Source organism: Olea europaea, chromosome 2 (genome assembly GCF_002742605.1).
Source record: "Olea europaea var. sylvestris chromosome 2, O_europaea_v1, whole genome shotgun sequence".
In the NCBI taxonomy this organism is placed as follows: domain Eukaryota; kingdom Viridiplantae; phylum Streptophyta; class Magnoliopsida; order Lamiales; family Oleaceae; genus Olea; species Olea europaea.
In genome coordinates, this window is record NC_036238.1 from 29,345,169 (window position 1) to 29,364,491 (window position 19,323).

The window sequence follows — 19,323 nt, forward strand, 5'->3', positions numbered from 1 at the left end:
GCTGGGAGGAGTGCTTTGTTGACATAGTATACCGATAACTGGTGCTCATTTTCTTATTTGACTAGGATAGCGATGATCGCCTCGTTCGAAACCACCAAGTACAGTAGTATTGGCTCTTTCGATTGAGGTTTTGACAACAGGGGTGCCTCTCCTAAGTGCTTCTTCAGGGCTTGAATGACTTCTTCACACTCAGAAGTCCATTGGAACTTCTTTCCTTGCTTTAGCACATTAAAGAAGGGTAAGCTCTTATCTGTAGCTCTGGAGATGAAACGACTGAGTGTTGCTATCTGACCATTGAGGCTTTGGACCTCCTTTGATTTCTGAGGTGACCTCATTTCAAGCAAGGCCATTATCTTCACTAGGTTCACTTTGATTCCTCTTTGATTTACAATATATCCCAAGAACTGACCCGAAGCCACTCCAAAGGAGCACTTGAGGGGGTTCAACTTCATTTTATATTTTCTAAGTATTTGAAAGGTTTGGTCGAGGGGACTTACATGTTCGTTGGTCTGAAGGCTTTTGACTAGCATATCATCCACGTAGACCTCTATGGTTTTGTCAATGAGTTCGGCAAACATCATGTTGACCAGCCTCTAATATGTAGCTCCAGCATTTTTAATCCGAAGGACATAACTTTGTAGCAGTACAGTCCCTTGTCTGTGATGAATGACGTAGCCTCCTCATCGAGTCGGAACATGGGCATCTGGTTAAACCCTGAGTTTGCATCCATGAAGCTCAAGAGTTTGTGTCCAGCGGTGAAATCCACAAGTTGGTCTATCTTTGGAAGTGGGAAGCTGTCTTTAGGGCATGCCTTATTTAAGTTTGTGAAGTTTACGCACACCCTCCACTTTTCGCTGGGCTCTTCACAAGGACTAGGTTGGATATCCACTTCGGATAGATGGCTTCTCTGATGAAGCCGCTGCGGCTAAGTTTGTTTACTTCGTCCTTCAGCGCCTCATACCGTTCTGGGTTGAGGGCACACCTTTTCTGCCTATGTGGGGCATAGGAGGAGTTGATGTCAAGATGATGCAACTGATCCTTGGATCTATTCCCACCATATCTTCATGCTTCCAAGCGAAGACATCCAAGGTTCTTTTCAGGAAGCTTACCATCTCTTCTTTTGCTTCGGGGGGCAGTGCCTTTCCTATTTGCAGGACCTGACTGGGGTCCTCTGGGTTGACGAAGAAGGTCTCAAGTTCTTCCATTGGGGTTGCATTTGGCTCGGAGTCAATGATCCGGGGATCTAATTCGTCAAGAAGGTACCCTTCCTCAGGGGCTTCTTCCATGTCGACATCTTCCTCCTGTTTGGAGGTATGCCCTTGTTCATGGGCGTCGAACATTTCCACGTCCAAACTGGGCTCACTGGTAACTTCAGTTATGATCACGTCAACAATTCGGGGCTTTGATTTTCACAACGAGTTTAAGTAACATGCCTTGGAGCTCATCTGGTTGCCTCGTACCGTGGCAATCCCATGTTCAGTTGGGAATTTCATGCACAAGTAATGGATGGAGGTGACAGCCCAAAGATCTTTCAAGGCGGGTCTTTCCAATACTCCACGGTAGGCTGATCTGTGGTCTACCACCAAGAATTCCATGAAGTGTTGGGCTACTAGAGGAGCTGAACCCATCTCGATGGGTAGAGTAATCCGCCCTCGTGAGACGATGCTGTCTCCAGTAAATTCGAACAGCGGATCGGTCATGGGGATCAACCCATGTTCAATTTGCATTTTATCGAAGGTGGAGCCGAATAGTATATTCACCGAACTGCCATTGTCGACGAGCATGCGTTTGAGCCCGTTTCTTGCCACTACGACTCTCACAACCAATGCGTCACAATGGGGGTGGTGAACTCCTTGTGCATCTTCCTGGGAGAAGGTGATTGGGGTCATCCTATTGGCCACTTGGGACTCATTGACAATGTAGGTGAGCATTGGCGGGTCCTTTGCTTCCCTTGTGTAAGTCCTTTTGGCGTTCCTGGTGTTGCCACCGATGTGAGGTCCACCAATGATCGTGTCGATCTCCCTGATGATTTGGCCCCCAGAAAATGGAGCCTAATCTCTCTGTCTGGACTGTCCTCGGTCCCTTGATTCTCTTCTTCGGGGTGATTGCTCTCTATGCCTTTTCTCTCCCCTGTTCGAGAAGACGGATCTGCGAGGATATTCATTCCTCCTGAAGGGATGTGTGTCGCTCCAATCCGAGCGTCGAGGATCGTCTCTGCACTCGCTGGTGTCATGCACATAGAGTTGGTGGAAACTCCAAAACCTTGCCCCTTCCAAAGGTCTGTTTGACCACTTTTTCTTCTTCTTTTTATTACTATCAGTTTCGCCAGATGGCCCTGCTCCGCCCGGGAGATTCTCGTAAGCTAACATCGGTACTACATTTATCGTGGCAGAAGCCAGTGCCTATCCGGAAGTGGGGGCTATTGTATAACCTGCTTGAGTCTATTGCTGAGTGATAAGGTGCACTGCGGGTCCTCGACCTACCTACCTTTGAGATGGGAGAAATCTCTGCGCGGCACGATTTCGGTCATCAATCATTTCTTCATTGATGATCTCAACTCTCATCATTTCTACCAGTTCGTCATAAGTGGTGGGATTTTTGCTACGCACATCCCTCCAGAACAAAGTGTTCATGTCGAGGCCGCCTTTCAAGGCTGAAAGGGCTTCTCTGTCAATGACCTGCTCGCAATACGTGATTTCGTCTGTAAACCTGGCGAGATAGCTTTTCAGCGTCTCTCCAAGGGCCTGTCTCATATCTTGCAGATGTTGTACTAGGGCCTCTCCCTCTCTGCGTGAGAGGTTCAAGAATGCCTTCTTTAGATCAGGCCAACTCCTAATGCTCAAAGGAGGAAGCCTGCTGTACCACACTTCAGTAGCTTCGCTAAGGGTTAAGTGGAAGGCTCTGCACTTTAAAGTAGGTGAGGCTTCCCCCAGGCTCATCTGTGTCATGTACTTGGTGAGGTGCTTCTCCGGGTTCCCTTTTCCTTCGTACTTGCGGATCTTAGGGGACATGAAATTCGCAGGCATCGGGAAACTTCGGATTTCCCTTGAGAAAGGAAGGTTATCATCATCGTCATCAATTTCATAGGATCGACAATGCCCATCTGACTCTTCATCATCTTGAACGTTCTGGGGAGGTGGAGGTGCTTCTTCTCGACTCCCCCAATCAACTAAGTCCCTTCTCTCTCTCCTATTTCTAGGAGGACGAGGTGCTTGTTCTTACTCATGTTCTTGCCGAACTAATCTTCGCACTAAGCGGATCCTATTACTAGGATCCTGTGTTATTCGGTCGAAGACGCTGACCAACCTTTGTGCTTCATATTCTTGAGGAAAATTGTTCCCCAATTGTGGTTCTGCTGGGTGGCTCCCTTGCACATATGATGTGGCTTCTGCACCCACTTCTCTTTCGAGGGGGTGCTCTCTGTGCTGGCTCACATGGCCTCGGGAACGAGATGCTGGGGCTTCCTGAACTGGGTAAGATCCTTGGGGGCATTCGAGAGCCCTGGTGACCTCGGGGTTGCATGAGAAGTTCATGCATCACCATATTCTGGGCTGCGATGTCTCTCATGCCCGCAGCTATTTGAGTCATTCCTTCAATGAGTATGACTGTTCTTTCACCTCGGCGACGCTGGTGATGGGGTCTCTGGTGAGTGACATTATTACGGAGCACCTCTTCTTTAGAGGCTTCTCTCATAGGGTTCTCGTCTTCATGATTGTAACTCATTTTATCTTCTTTTTCAAGGGTGATAAGAACTTGGATTATAAGTCGACTTTTGTTCTTTATCAAGAACGTGCCCTTATTAGGGTATGTTACTAGTTTTCCGGTGGTTTCTCCGGTGGAGAATGCAGAACTTTGGACGGGAAGATTTCTCACAGACGGTGCTAATTTGTTGATCTCGCAAATTGGACCCTCCACGTGGACAACCGATAGATACTCCATGTATTCCTCCCTGCGTACAGTCAACGCACGGTCAGATGCACACGACTGAAACCAGCGGGGGTGGTGGCGACCGCATACACTCCGACGGCCAAGTTAGCCTCAAGTGATCGGAACAATACCAAGGTTGTGCAAAATAGTGGGGAGGAGAATATATATTTGCTTGTTATGAAAAGCTATTCTATATGAGTTTTATTACCTTTACCTCTTACCAAACCTTGGGTATTTATAGGTGAGGAGAACCGTTAGATGTGGGACACGTGTATGCATCTGACGGTGTGAAGCGTCTGCTCATAGGCGTTAATCAGCCTCGTCTATAGGGTGGGTGGGTAATTACTTTTTTCGAGTTGAATTGACATAAAGTTGATACGTCACATCAACTAGGCTCATGGAGACGTCCAATCAATTAATCCTTGAGGGCAGAAAGGATCTTGACATAGATCTCTTTTCTGAATTTGGCGGCGGATCCTCTGACAGAGAACTTTGGAATGTGCTGCGCCTCGACTTTAGGGGTGAGGGCACTTCGGTCGGTTCGGTTAACTGTCTATGCCTCGCAGCGCGTTAGTAGATCAACATTGGTGGTGGAGTCACTTCGGAACCACTTTGGATGGATGTTGAACACCTCATATAACGGGTTGATAGACTTTCCGAAGTGTTTAAGATAGGGGCGTAACAAATACTATCAACCCATCGGAAAACATTCAATCTCGTCTCTTTTTTCATATTTATATATCTAGTATTACGCATTAAACATGCAAGTTAATGTTGGTCTTCATTATTTTTTCCAGTGGCTATTATAGAGTTGGCCAATAGGAGAAGTTGGTGGAATTATTTGCTACTTGATTTGTTGTAAGAAGACCTAAATTATAAAATCTTAAAATATAATTTAGTGAAGATGCATGCTTATCGGTATTACCTAATCCAAATTAATTCTTCTTTATTAACGCAAAATCTAATATTTTTTAAAGAGGAGGTTGAAGTGGGGCTAGAATAATGCTGAAGTATAATTAAATTAAGTTAAATTAAATCATGCTTAGTTAATCAAGATTTTTTTTTTCTATTGTACCCTCTCCAATAATAATATTATTTTAAAACCCCAAAATTCTTTGGCAATGTCTGTCCAAATTAGAAATGTACTCACCGTTTCACCAATGATCTAGGGCCACATGGGCCATCGACAAATATCTTTATCCATGATTATATATGTATAGACAATAATAGATGTTTAATTAAAGAGCGTCGAGTTCATAAATTCTTCTCAGTATTATATCCAAACTTATTACTCCCCTTTGAATCGAGGAGAATGTAATTGTTTCATATTATCGATAGAATAAAACAAATAGTAACAATGATTAGAATGAGGACGTGTAAATTCTTGTACCTATTGCAACTTTTAAACATATGTTATTATGCCCTATTCCACGATATTATCATCTAGCCCATCTTTGAACTCCCAATACCATCCTTATGGTGCACTACCCATCTTTCACAACTTGACAAAAACTTTCCTCGTCCTCAACAACTACCTCCACACATTTTTTTCCACTATCACACCAGTCTTTTCTCTCCAATCTCTTTATGTTTAGTTATTTAAAATCACTGAAATCAAAAGTGAAATGGTATTTTCAACAAATTTAGAGTCTGTTTAAAAGCGATTTTTCACCCAAAAAAAATAATTTTTTGACCGCCGACAGTACTTTTTGACTTCTTCACTTATAGGTGGCTCCATTTTTCTCCTAACAATCAAAAATCAATTCTCACAATCAATACCGAACAAGCCCTTAATACTTATAAATTTGAACAAAGAAACTTGAAGAAACACAAATTTGTTCTAACGCTACCTAGAAACTCGTTGAAACCACAAGTAAATTAGTCAACATTGTACCATTACAATAATTACTAGGACAAGTCACCCCTGAAGACTCGGTATAACGTTTGCCAAATCCTATATAGATATTATGTTATCATGACCTTGAAACCACGATACTATCCTCGTAGCCCATCCTTGAGCTCCCAATACCATCCTTATGATGCATGACCAATCTTTTTTCCCTTTGATCTCTTTATGTTTAGTTATTTAAAATCACTGAAATCAAAAGCGAAATGGTATTTTCAACAAATTTAAGCTCCCGTTTGATAGCAAATTTTCAACAAAAAAAATCAATTTTTTGAACGTTGTTTCACTATTTCAGTCATAATTTTTTACTTCTTTCACTCACATATGAGATCCGCTTTTTTCTCTAACGGTCAAAAAATCAATTCTAATAATCACTAACAAACATGTTAATACTAACAAATTTGAACAAAGAAACCTGAAGAAACACAAATTTGTTCTGACGTGGTCCCGCCACCGACCCAATGTACACCACCTAGAAACTCGTTGAAACCACAAGTAAATTAGTCAACATTGTACTATTACAATAATTGCTATGACAACATTGCCCCTGAAGACTCGGGACAACGTCTGCCAAATCCACAATATATATTGCCAAAAGCATCAAATTAATTGATTCTATGACTTAAATTATCTGATGGTGAAAGATTTTACTTTCTTAATTATGGAGATATTATTTATAAAATTAATTTACTTAAATAATTAGCTTACATTTCGTTTACCAATTTTCATATTTTAATCTTAAATCCATCCAAACAATATGCTACAAATAAGTCAATGTTTTGTTTAGTTTATAGCTGATTATTTAAGGGATCCAAAGTCATTTGTAATATGCCAGTTTGAACTATTTGATCCTTGACTATTTATATTTTATTTCGGCTAAGTCTTCAATTGAAAACTATTCTTTTCAAATGAATCTTTCATGCTGACAAAAATTCTTGTTTCCAATTTGTATATTCAACCCAGTGTGTATAGGAGTGAAAACTAAGGATGTGTTTGATTGGAGGTGGAATTCCACCTTCTAATTTAACCTTGTTTGATATCCATTTTTTTCCTAGAAATGAAATTTCATCTTTAGTGCCACATAAGCCAATTTCCATGAATTCATGCAATTCCTGGTTACTGTAGCATTTTTTTTTCGAATTTTTTATTTTTTTTTTACAATGGAAACAAATTTTAAGAATTATTGTAAAAAAATATTTCCCTTTAATTGACAATTTTAATGTAAAATAAGGTCAAACGAATATCAAAAAATAGATGATTTTTTTTTTGAATTTTTTTGGCAATGAGAACTAATTTCATTTCCAATACCAATAAATTATATCCTTTTAATTAACAATTTTTATGTAAAACAAAGTCAAACGAACACCAAAAAACACTTTTATTTCAACATTTTTCACGTGAAAAATTATACCAATCAAACACAATAATTTACAATTCCAAAGAAAACAATTTTTATGCAATTCAATTCCCTGAAATTTTCTTCGAATAGTACCATAATTAACTAAATTTAAAACATCAGTAATATGTTACCATAGTTAACTAAAGTGAGAACTAATTATTTTCTTAGAATAGTACGTAGAACCCTTTTATTGGATTAGGAAATACCTTTTTTTACCCTCTGTTTGTCTCAAATTAAGTAAATAAGTTAAAAGTGAAAATGTAAATATTGTTTAGGATATAAATAGGATTAATTGTTGATCATTCATTCATTTTAATTGTATTTACATCTCAAAAACATTTCTCCACATATAAAACAATTTCATTACTTGTTTTTTTCTAAATGAATGTTTGTATCATAGTTATAATCTGTCTGCTTTGACATAGTGGCAAAAAATTACTAGAAATTTTCTATTATAATTCTATACATGTTTGAATAATTTACTTGTTTTTATTTTCAAAAAATGTTTGCATATCAGAAAATGAATGATTATTCATTCTACAGTTAAAATTCTTAACTTACTTATTTATAACTTTTCAGGAAATCGATAAATTATTTATTAAACTATTTAAATGGGTCGAGTTTAATACACTATATAGTTTTCCCTTGGGTTGGCTGCAGTTGGGATAGTTTTTTTTGAAATAAATTGTTTCCTTATTTTCATTTGAGAAAATTTGTTGCCTTATATTTTACGTGATTTTTATGAAAATATATTATTTACTTATTCCATATTATTTTCATCTTTATGTTATGCCATGTACCTATAAATAGTGGTCTTCACTTTCAATTTTGTTCAAGCAAAAATTACTGAGTTTTTATATTTCTCTCCATATTGACGATTAATAAAATGTCGTGCTTCTGCGATTAACTTTCTTTGTTAATTTTTTTTACTTTTAAATCTTATTTCTTGTTGTGATCTTCATTACTTCATATTGTGTCATTAATCTCATTCACTACAATCTTTCGGGTCCAACAAGTGGTATCAGAGCTTGATTCTTCTTCTAATGATTGGTTGAGGTTTTTTCAAATATGGCTACCATGAAGTATGACATTCAACTATTGGATCACAATGCAAGGTTTTTTTCGTGGCAAATAAAGATGAGAGCTATTTTGGCGCAGTTGGATTTGGATGATGTGTTGTTGGATTTTGAGAAGATGCCAACTAATTGGACAACGAAGGAGAAACAACGGAGGGATTAAAAGGTTTTGTGGTTGATTCATCTTCATCTATCCAACAAAAATTCTGTAGGATGTCTTGAAAGAGAAAACAGTAACTGCTTTGTGGTTGAAATTGGAGCAGTTATGTATAACCAACGGTCTTACCAGTAAACTCGCCTCAAGTAGAAGCTGTATTTCCATCGCATGGTGGAAGGAGGGTCATTGGAAGACTATATTACCGTGTTTAAGGAAATTATCATAGATTTGAAAATGTTGAAGGTTAAATACGATGAACAGGATCTTACCTTGATCCTGTTATATTCGCTGCCTGGCTCTTTTATGTTGTTTCGGGACAACATTTTGTATAGTCGGAATACTTTGACTATAGACAACGTCTATGATGTTTTGCACTCAAAGGAGAAGTTGAAGGATTTGGTTGGAGCTACATCGAGGGATGAGGAAGCTTTGATATCTCATGGTAATCAATAGAGGGATAGATTGATGACAAACTTCAACAATTTATACTGCTTCTATTGCAGGAAAAAAGGATCGTAAAGAAGGATTGTGAAAAGTTGCAGGCTAAAGATGATTTAGCTGTAAATTATACTATAATTCGGACGTGACTAATGTTGTCAAGAATTTTTCGGATGGAGGAGATGTGATGTTGACCTTGGTTCCTGACGTGGAGTCTAGGCTTGATAAGGAGTAAATTCTTGATTCAGCATGTTCGCATCATATGTGTTCCAACCGAAATTTGTTTAAGATAAATAAGGTTGTTCAGCAAGGTGGAGTTGTGATGTGGAAAAACGAGTCTTACCGTATTGCTGGAATCGATCGAGTCAGACTAAGGTTGCAGGATGGGAAGGTCAGAACAATTGCGCAGGTTTGACATGTTCTAGACCTGAAATGGAATTTCATCTTGTTAAGTGTCCTAGATGCAAAAAGGTATAAATTCTTTAGTAAAGGTGGAGTCCTTAGAGTTCGAATGAGTGTCTGAGGGACGAAAGAAGTCTCAGTTGTACATCTTGCAAGGAAGTGCAGAACCAGTTAAAAGACATTTGGACAAGTTCAGTACCGTAGTGGATATTCAGTTTAGTACAATACCTCTTATGACGGGCTCTGGGTCGATTTAGAATATTGCTCAGGGCAGCATTGGTGATTCTACTTTGCCACCAATTTCAGTCGATACACTGTGTTCATTTACTAGGGTTGGACTCATGGAGCGTAGGTACTGTGGAGTCAATAATGTCTGGGATGCTTTTAGGGACGTTAAAGACGACAATTCTAGCAATGGGCTTTCTGATCCAACATGTGGTATGGTTTCTGCTACAGAGTGTGCTTCGACCCAATTCGATCAATAGTAATTCCTCGATGAAATTTTGGAAACCCAGGATTTGGGTTTAGGTGTCGCTTGTGTATGCCTTGCAAAGGACGATGATTTGGCTTGGAGAGTTTTGGTTACTGTGTTGAGGAGACTAGCTATTTCGATGCAGACGGATTTAAAATTTTGGAGTTTCGTTCGTTGCACCAAAATTTGGGTCAAGATGGAGATTGTTAGGTTTGTGACCCAAATTAGGGTGAATTTTTTTGGAAAAAAATTGTTTCCTTATTTTCATGTGGAAAAATTTGTTTATTTATATTTCACGTGATTTTTATGGAAATATATTATTTTCTTATTTCACATTATTTCTATCTTTTTGCTATGTCATGTACCTATAAATGGTGGTATTCTCTTTCAATTTTGTTTAAACAAGAATTGTTGAGTTCTAGTATTTCTCTCCATATTATCGATGAATAAAACGTCATGCTTCCACGATTAACTCTCTTTATTAATTTCTTTATTTTTAAATCTTGTTTCTCGTTGCTATCTTTATTACTTTATATTGTGTCATTAATCTCATTTATTACAATCCTTTCAGGTCTAACATTAAGTCGCTCTAATAGTTTCCTCCTACATAAAAACCATGTACGGTTTAGATATAAAAATCAGATTTTTTTATTAGAAATTTTGATAAAAAAAAATTCATGAAATGTGTGATCGAAAAGTTGCAAATCTCATGAAATATGTAATTAAAATTAATTATTAATTTGACTTAAATTTCTTTTATCTCTTAAGTAAAATCGAACATACTTTTATAATTAAAATCTCTTGACATGAAAGTATTTGATAGTACTAAATAAAAAAATTAAAATTAATCTACTTGTATATCAATTCTGTACATCAAGTTTGACATCCCCTATATGTAAGAAATTTGGTAATTAATTTAAATGAGTGTTGCTAAAATCAATGGCCATTATACCTGCCATATCAAATGATGTTAACAAAGCTGTCAAACTTGATGCACATGAAGCAAATCTCAAGAAATCCATTACTCCAAAGGATTAAGTTATTTGTATCTCGCTTGACATATTGATGATGTGGAAATGTTGTAATGATTGGATTAGAGGGTGTTTGGTGATGATTAAAATTAATTTTTTTAGTAAATTTTGATAGAAACTTTTGAAATGTGTGGTTGAAAAATTATGAGATCCATAAAAAACATGGTTAATGTTAACTATTTGATTTGACTTAGATTAAAATCAAATTTTAATCTATACTAAATGGGCTGTTAATTGTGTGAGATGTGAAAGGTGATGTAAAATTATGTCAAGTGTAAATTCGATAAATCAAATAATGTACTCCCAATATGCACATTAAGCTTAGCAAACGTGCTCACAACTCTTGCAACGTCTTCCTCAGTTATGCCACGTGTTTATCTGGGGAAATACATGAAAATAACATTTTCAAAAGGGTTAGCTTTCCAAAATGACCCTTAGACAAATTTCATACCAAAAATGCCCTCCATTTGAATATTGCATGACAAGGTACCATAATATAAAAATCTTCTATTTTAGTCCTTAAAAATTTAGACATTATTTGAAATTTGATAATTTTATTTGGTTTTTTTGATTTATGTTCGCTCTAAGTAGCACATCCATTTATTGGTATCAGAGTCTTAGATCATGAAAATTAAAATAAAAAATAAATAAATAATTATTGGTGCTTAGAAGAAGAAAAAGATAGTTATATATTTTTAAAACCTATTCATAATAAATTAAAAATAATGAGTTTGACAATAATTAAAGAACTTTCTAAAGAAATAAAAGAACAAATATTAGAAAAATTAATAATAGAAACAATAAAAGATATATGTACATATGAGAAAATTATTAGTATAAGTGAAGATGAAGAAAATAATTTATATTATAAAGAAAAATATGAGTACAATTGATAATACACATCAAAAATTGAATAAATTACTTTTAAAAATGGATAAAATACAAGAAGAAATAAGAAATATAATGTTAATACCAGAAGGAATGAGAATATCAAAAAATAGACAATTAATAAAATTAAAATGCGAAAGACTAAGACTTGAGAGCAAATATTTTACTATAGTAAAGGAAGAATTAGTAGATCCAAAAAAGCTGAGAGAAGATTTAGAAAAATAATAGATAAAAAAGAAGATAAAAGATGCAAATTAACTTATGAGTTAGAAATAAGAAAAAGTTTAGATGTCAATAAGTGAATACATGGAAGAATTAAAATCATTAATAAAAATGTTAATAAATGATATACAAAATTTGAGAAATGAAGTAAAAGAAACAAGAAACGATATAAATATATTAAAAATTGAAATTAGAGAATTAAAAGAAAATAATAAGAATAAAGATAAGAAAATAGATAAAAAAAACTTATCGAAAAAGAAATGACTCGAATAGGAAAGAAACATATAGAAAAAGAAAATATAGTAGTAGAAACAGGAAGCATGAAAGATGAATTTAGAAAAAATATATTACCAAAAATATTAGAAGAAGAAGAAGAAGAATCTAGAGAAAAATCATTAGGAAAATTAAAAATAGAAGAAAAAGAAGATAAAAATGAATGAAGAGTTAGATTTATTAATAGAAAATTTTGATCAATTAAACTTAACAAATATAAGTGAATATCAAGTTTTAATGATACTAGAGGAGGACCTAATCCAGTAGGAACATCTAAACAAGAATTACATGATACAGATGAAAGTTATGCACCCATATATAATAAACCATATAGACAATTCTATGATAAAGTAAGAGATATACAACCACCTAAAGGAAATAAATATAAAGATAGGTTTGAATTAAATGATAATTATGATAAACCAATTAATCATGGAGGAACAAAACTAGATTTAAATTGTAAAATATATACTAAAAAAGCTTAATTAATTTGGGCAGATTCAATGATATTATTCTTTTTATATAATAAAGATGACACATGGGAAAGTATTGAAAGAAGAATAGATTTCTTAATAGTATCATTTGAAGGAGATGTTAGGAATTTGTGAGAAGGAATAATTAATGATAGAAAAATATTAATAAAAAGAAATGTATAAACAGAAATAATCAAATCAGATAGACAAGGTATAGAAAAACTAGTGGAATATATTTCTAATGAATTCTGAGGAGAAAATTGGATAAGAAATGCTGAAAAAGAATCAATAAGAGAAAAAGACGATGCTAGAATAAAATTAATAAATTTAACAATATGCGATATGTGTAAAATTAAAGAATATACTTGTGAATTTAGAAATTATTACTATGTCCAATTTTATAGCAATGAAAATCAAAAAATATACCAAGATATGTATTATAATAAGTTACCAAGTTCATGGGGAATATATTTTAAAATAGAATTTGAAAAATATGTTAGAGATAATATTGGAATACCTAGAACTTTGGTTCAAAAATAAAATTTTTATTTGAAAGACTTGCATATATATGTCAACAAAGACAATTAATGAAAAAATCAGGAAAATTAACTAGAATATTTTGTGAAAATATGAAAACCCCTGTGCATTGGGGATGTAATTCTAAAAGAAAAATTAATAAAAGAAAATATAAAAATAAAAAGTTTAAAAAATTTAGAAATTTTAATAAAAAATATATAAAACCTAAAAGAAGGTATTATAAAAGAAAGAATAATCCATATAATCCACAGAAAAATAAGAATTACAAAAAAAATAAAAGCCAATGTAAATGTTGGAATTGTGGAGAAATAGGTCATATAAGTCCTGATTGTGATAACAAGAAAGTGAGAATATTACAAAAAGAATATTTAGAAATAAAAGATGAATTAAGTGAAATGTCAGCTATTGAAGAATATTATGATCAAGAAGTATATATAAGTGAAACAGAAGAAGATGGATCAGGATTTGAATAAAGAAATTGAAGAAATAGAAAATAATAATATAAATATACAAGAATATGAAGGAATAGAAGGATATGAATTAAAAGTCATTTTTGACAATAATAAGTTTAAAAAACTGCAAAAATTATCATTAGATTTATAAATAGGAAAATGGGAAGTTTTTGATAGAATTTGAAAAAGAGAAAGAATAGTAATAAATGAATAATACAAAATAGAAAAAACCATAGATGTAAGAACGACTCATGGGCAACATAAATAAATCTTTTAACAAAAAATACAGTTGATGAACTATTAACAAAGATTAGTAAAAAACAAAGTGAAAATCCAATATGTTTATTTAGCACGAATACATATAATGTCCAAATCACTATTTAGAGAAGGGATAAATTCACCCTTAATTATAACCTTACATGATGGAAGGATAATAAATTTAAAAGATAGTCATTTAGGAACAATAGAAGGAAATTTAGCGTATCAAAAAAATTATATTTACATGTTTTTTAAAATATTGTATATCATTAAAAGATAAAAACTTTAATGAAATTTTAGGACTACATTTCAAACTTCATAAAGATGATATTATACAATCAGGTGATCAAATTATGATTATAGAACATAGAACTTTATATACATTTACCAATTCTAATTATGGAAATATTTATTTCAATAAACCATATATTGAAGTTCATAAAGAATGTAAAGATATTAGTAAAATAATAGAACCAAATAAACAAATAAGTCTAATTCCAGAAAAATATGAATTTAATATAACAAAAAATAAACCTGAAATAACAGAATTAAATGAAGGAGAATGTTCTAATAACATAACATTTAAGGATGAAAAATTAATCAAAAGATCAAAAATTCTTAAAATGCCTAATAAAAATCAGTCAGAAGTAACCAACCAAATAAACGAAATAAAACTGTATAGAAATGCTGGAAACATGAAAATAGAATGAGAATATTATAATGGAAGAGAAAATATAAATGAACCAAATATATTAATAGATACAAGAACTATTGAATGTCATATAACTTCAATTAGAAACAAATGACTAATAACTAATAAAATCGAGACATATATATATGTAAATTTGGAAGTTAAAGTACCAATAAAAATAAGAGGAATGAATCTTTTAGTACCGTGTTACATAGATAAGAGTATGGATATAAACCCTCATATACTTTTAGGAATGAGTTTCTTAAATGGATTAGAAGATTATAGTATAAAAAGAGAAAGATTATATATTGTTCATAATGGACAAACTACATTATGTAAAAAATATTAGATGAATAATCAGATAAATTTCCCATTAGCAATATATATACAAATTACTATTATAGAAACAAATATTACAACTTGTACTTTGATAGATACAAGAAGTGATATAATAATATTTAAAATTTTTTTAATAAAATCATGGAATGATAATAGTAATATAAAAATAACTGGTATTACAGGAGAAAGTACTCAAATAATTAATAGTGCTGATAAAGTTAATATAATTTTTGGAAGTAAACAAGTAACAATAAATAAAATTTATAGATATGATAAATTAGAATGTGATATATTATTAGGAAATAATTTCATACAACAATTTCAATATTACAAACAAAACAATTATATGATAATGTTACAAACATCTAGTGGACACTTATTAAAAATTTCTAGAGAATTTAAACCTTATAGAGTTTAGCCAATCCAGCGTGGTGATAAATGAGAAAAAAGACCAATTCTTAATAATGAAATAAAAAATAAAAGAATATTATATAAAAATATTCTAAAGACGGGAATAAAAATGAATATGAAAAAAATTATTGAACAATTAGAAAAGGTTTATGGAGAAAATCCATTATTATTTTGGAAATCACACCACTCAAAAGCTAAAATATAATTAACAGAAAATGTTATAATAAGAGTAAGACCAATGATGTATACAATAGAAGATACACAAGAATTTAAAAAACAGATAAAAAAATTATTAGAATAAAAACTTATTAGACTTAGTAATGGACCTTATAGTAGTCCAGCCTTTATGGTTATGAAAAATTTTGAACAAGTTAGAGGAAAAGCTAGAATGATTATAAATTATAAAGAATTAAATAAATATACTAAATTTGATGGTTACTTTCAACCAAATAAAGAAGTACTAATTAATCTTGTAAGAGGAAAACAATATTATTCTAAATTTGATTGTAAATCAGGATTCTGGCAAGTAAAAATGGAAGAAGATAGTATACAATATGCTGCATTTAGCACACTTCAAGGAAAATATGAATGGTTAGTTATGTCATTTGATTTAAAAAACGCACCACAAATATATCAAAGAAAAATGGATAATATATTTAAAAAGTTTAATAAATTTCTTATAGTTTATATTGATGATATACTAATATGTTCTAATAGTAAAGAATATCATAGAAATCATTTAATTCAATTTATTAATGAATGTAAAAAAGAAGGAATTGTATTATCTAAAAAGAAATCTATAATAGAAAAAGAAGAGATAGACTTTCTTGGATTATTAATTGATAAAAGAGGAATAAAATTACAAACTCATATATCTAAAAAGATAGAAAGTTTTCCAGATAAATTAGAATCCAAAGAACAAATACAAAAATTCCTAGTATGTTTAAATTATGCTGAAGGATTTATTGAAAATCTTTCTAATAAAAGATATAAAATTCAAATTTTACTTAGAAAAACAAATACTAAAGGATGGAATGAAGAGTATACAAAAATAGTTAAATCATTAAAAGAAGAATGCAAAAATTTACCAAAATTAAGACTATTAGATGAAAAAGATAATTTCATTGTTAATACTGATACCTCAGATAAATATTGGGCAGCAATATAAAAACAGATCTTAATGAAATTTGTAGATACTCAAGTGGAACCTTTAACCAAATAGAAATAAATTACACTATTCATGAAAAAGAACTACTAGCAATTATTAGAGGAATAGAAAAGTTCTCATTGTTTTTATTATCCAAGAAATTTATTGTTGAAATTGATAATTCTCAAGTTGCAGGATTAGTCAGAAATAAGTTACCCTCAGAACCACAATACAGAAGGCTTCATAGACGACAAGTTTATTTGACATTTTATAATTTTGATATAGTCCATATTAAAGGAGTTAATAATTTTCTTACATATTTTCTCAGTAGAAACATAGAATTTGCTGATGGATAAAACCAAGGCCATGGAGTTATATCAATCCATTCTAAATATACAAGAAATAACAAATTTTCTTAAATAAGAATCCGAAGATATAAGTTCTGGAGCAACCCAAATCTCAGAAATGTTCGATTCAAATATGAAAATATTGTTGAACATTACCACTGAACATCATAAATATGCCATTGAACTAAAAAATCAAGTTAATGCTATTGCAGCACAACTGAAAAATTTATTGTTTGAAATAGATATACCAAAGAGTTCAGAAATGAGTTTTCCGAATCAATACCAAACAGGGACAACTGGAAGCAGCAGTGGACCCAGATATGACAATATACCAACTGATATTAAAGGAAATTTCATTTTTGTATCATCAACCAAAAAAGTTATGATACATGAAGATAGAAGAGATACCTAAACAATAAGCATCATAGACCAAGAAGATAAAATCCCTTTAGATCCAAACGAAGGAAAATATGCCTAAATAGTCAAAATTGCTTATGAAATAAAAATAAGTGATACATATTTCATTTCTCCGGGAAATAATTTTTATCCCAGGATAACAACCATGGAAGGAGGTGACCCTTCATTCATAAAAAACATGACAGACTATGGATTCATGGATTTGATTTATCCAGGAAAAGATTTTATTGAAATTTCAAAGTTTGATGATATACTCATCAAGGAGGTTTCCAGATTTGACAAGGGAAAAAAGATATTTTTAAAATTTTATTCAATCAGTCCATAATATGATGGAGTTGTTTACTATCCAGTTGAACACATAATCTCAATTGGATATGTTGCAGCCAACTTCCAAATTGATGTTACAGAGAACAATAGAAAAGTTCCAACAGTGACAAAATCATGGATTAGACATAGAAGAGCTCTTGGAATTAAAGTCATATACAACATTGTCAAAAACTTGTTTGATAAAAAATTCTCATGCTTGTGCCAATACGAAAATTGGATGCTGGTATCCAATGAAGAATATGCAAAATCAGAAATTTTAAAAGACTATATTACTAGATTTGATATATATCAATTTTCAGGATATCCTACCACTATAAAAGAATCCTGCTAGCTAAGGGAGTGCCCCAACTGCATGTGAAGAAATGTAAGAAGAGGACAAAGCACCTTTTTGACAAAGGTGTATGAAGGACAATAATACTACATATGAAGACATTGAAGATAAAGATGCTCTTTGAAAAAGTGAACCAACATGTGAAGATGTAGGCCCAAGGAAGAAAAAAGAGAGGCAAGTGTGCCTTACTGATGTATTCAATGATGTAATAAAGTCTAAAAAACTTGTATAAATAGAGACATTACCATAGAAGAATATCATCCTATTTTGCATTCTCTAGTTGTAAAACAATAGCCTATTCTCAGTTGAAAAATCAATTTTTCTGGAAATCCCTTCATACCAAATAGAAGTCTTGTATAAATCTTGATAGAAATAAAATTCCAATATTTTGATATCAATATAAGTTTCTAAATCTTTTTCCCATAGATTCTTGAAAGATCAAATAGAAAGTTTCCTTTTTTTTTTAGCAAAAATAGAGTTTTCCTTAATAGAAGTCTAGAATTTTATTCTTTAGAAGTTGATACAGTGAGAGCAAGTAGTTGAAATAGTAACAATTCCGTAAAGGCAGAAGGCCGTTGAAGGAAGCAGTTTACAAATTTAGAGCTCAAAGGTCACTCGATTCTAAGAATACGGTCTAGATCAAACATAAGGTAAAGCTATTAAACTTTTGCTAAATTTTGAATGAATCTTTTAAAGGTCTTAAAAGAATCACAAGGATAATTGTATAATGATTATTTTGATAAATGATAGGATATACAGTTGAAGGATTAGATAATTTATTATAAAGAATGTTAAAAGAAATAAAGAATATTATATCTCAATTAGAAAATCCAAATTTATCATTTAAAGAATATAGGACTTTAATTTGGAAATATGAGATGAATGTTGCAGATTATTTTTATTTATTAGATCATAGAATGACTTTATATTCAAAAATACAAAATAGATTAAACAAAGGATAAAATATTTAAAAGATTAGGGCATATGTTGCAATATAGAGAGAATCATTTCGTTAAGAATAATATAGACATTTTCATAAAAAAAAATAGTAACAAGCTAAATAGAAAAATCTCCCGTTCATCTGCAAAAGCTGCATGAAAAATGCAAAACAGTAAAAACCTTAAATGATAGGAGACTTAACAGGCATTTCAATATGATGGTCGGACAAGGAACCTCAAAGTGTTGTTTTCCTCAAGAGCGTCATACCTGTTTCTTTTCCAGCTATTCGGTGGTTTTAGATATATACATACACATATATACGTGTATGGAGAGAGAGGAGAGAGAGAGATATGTTGGGATATAAAGTAAAAGTCGTCTGGCTCTTGAGAAAGAGATGGAAAGCTTAAACTAGCTTTGTCTTTTGCATTCGATTATTTCATTTCTATGCTCTCATCAAATTTTA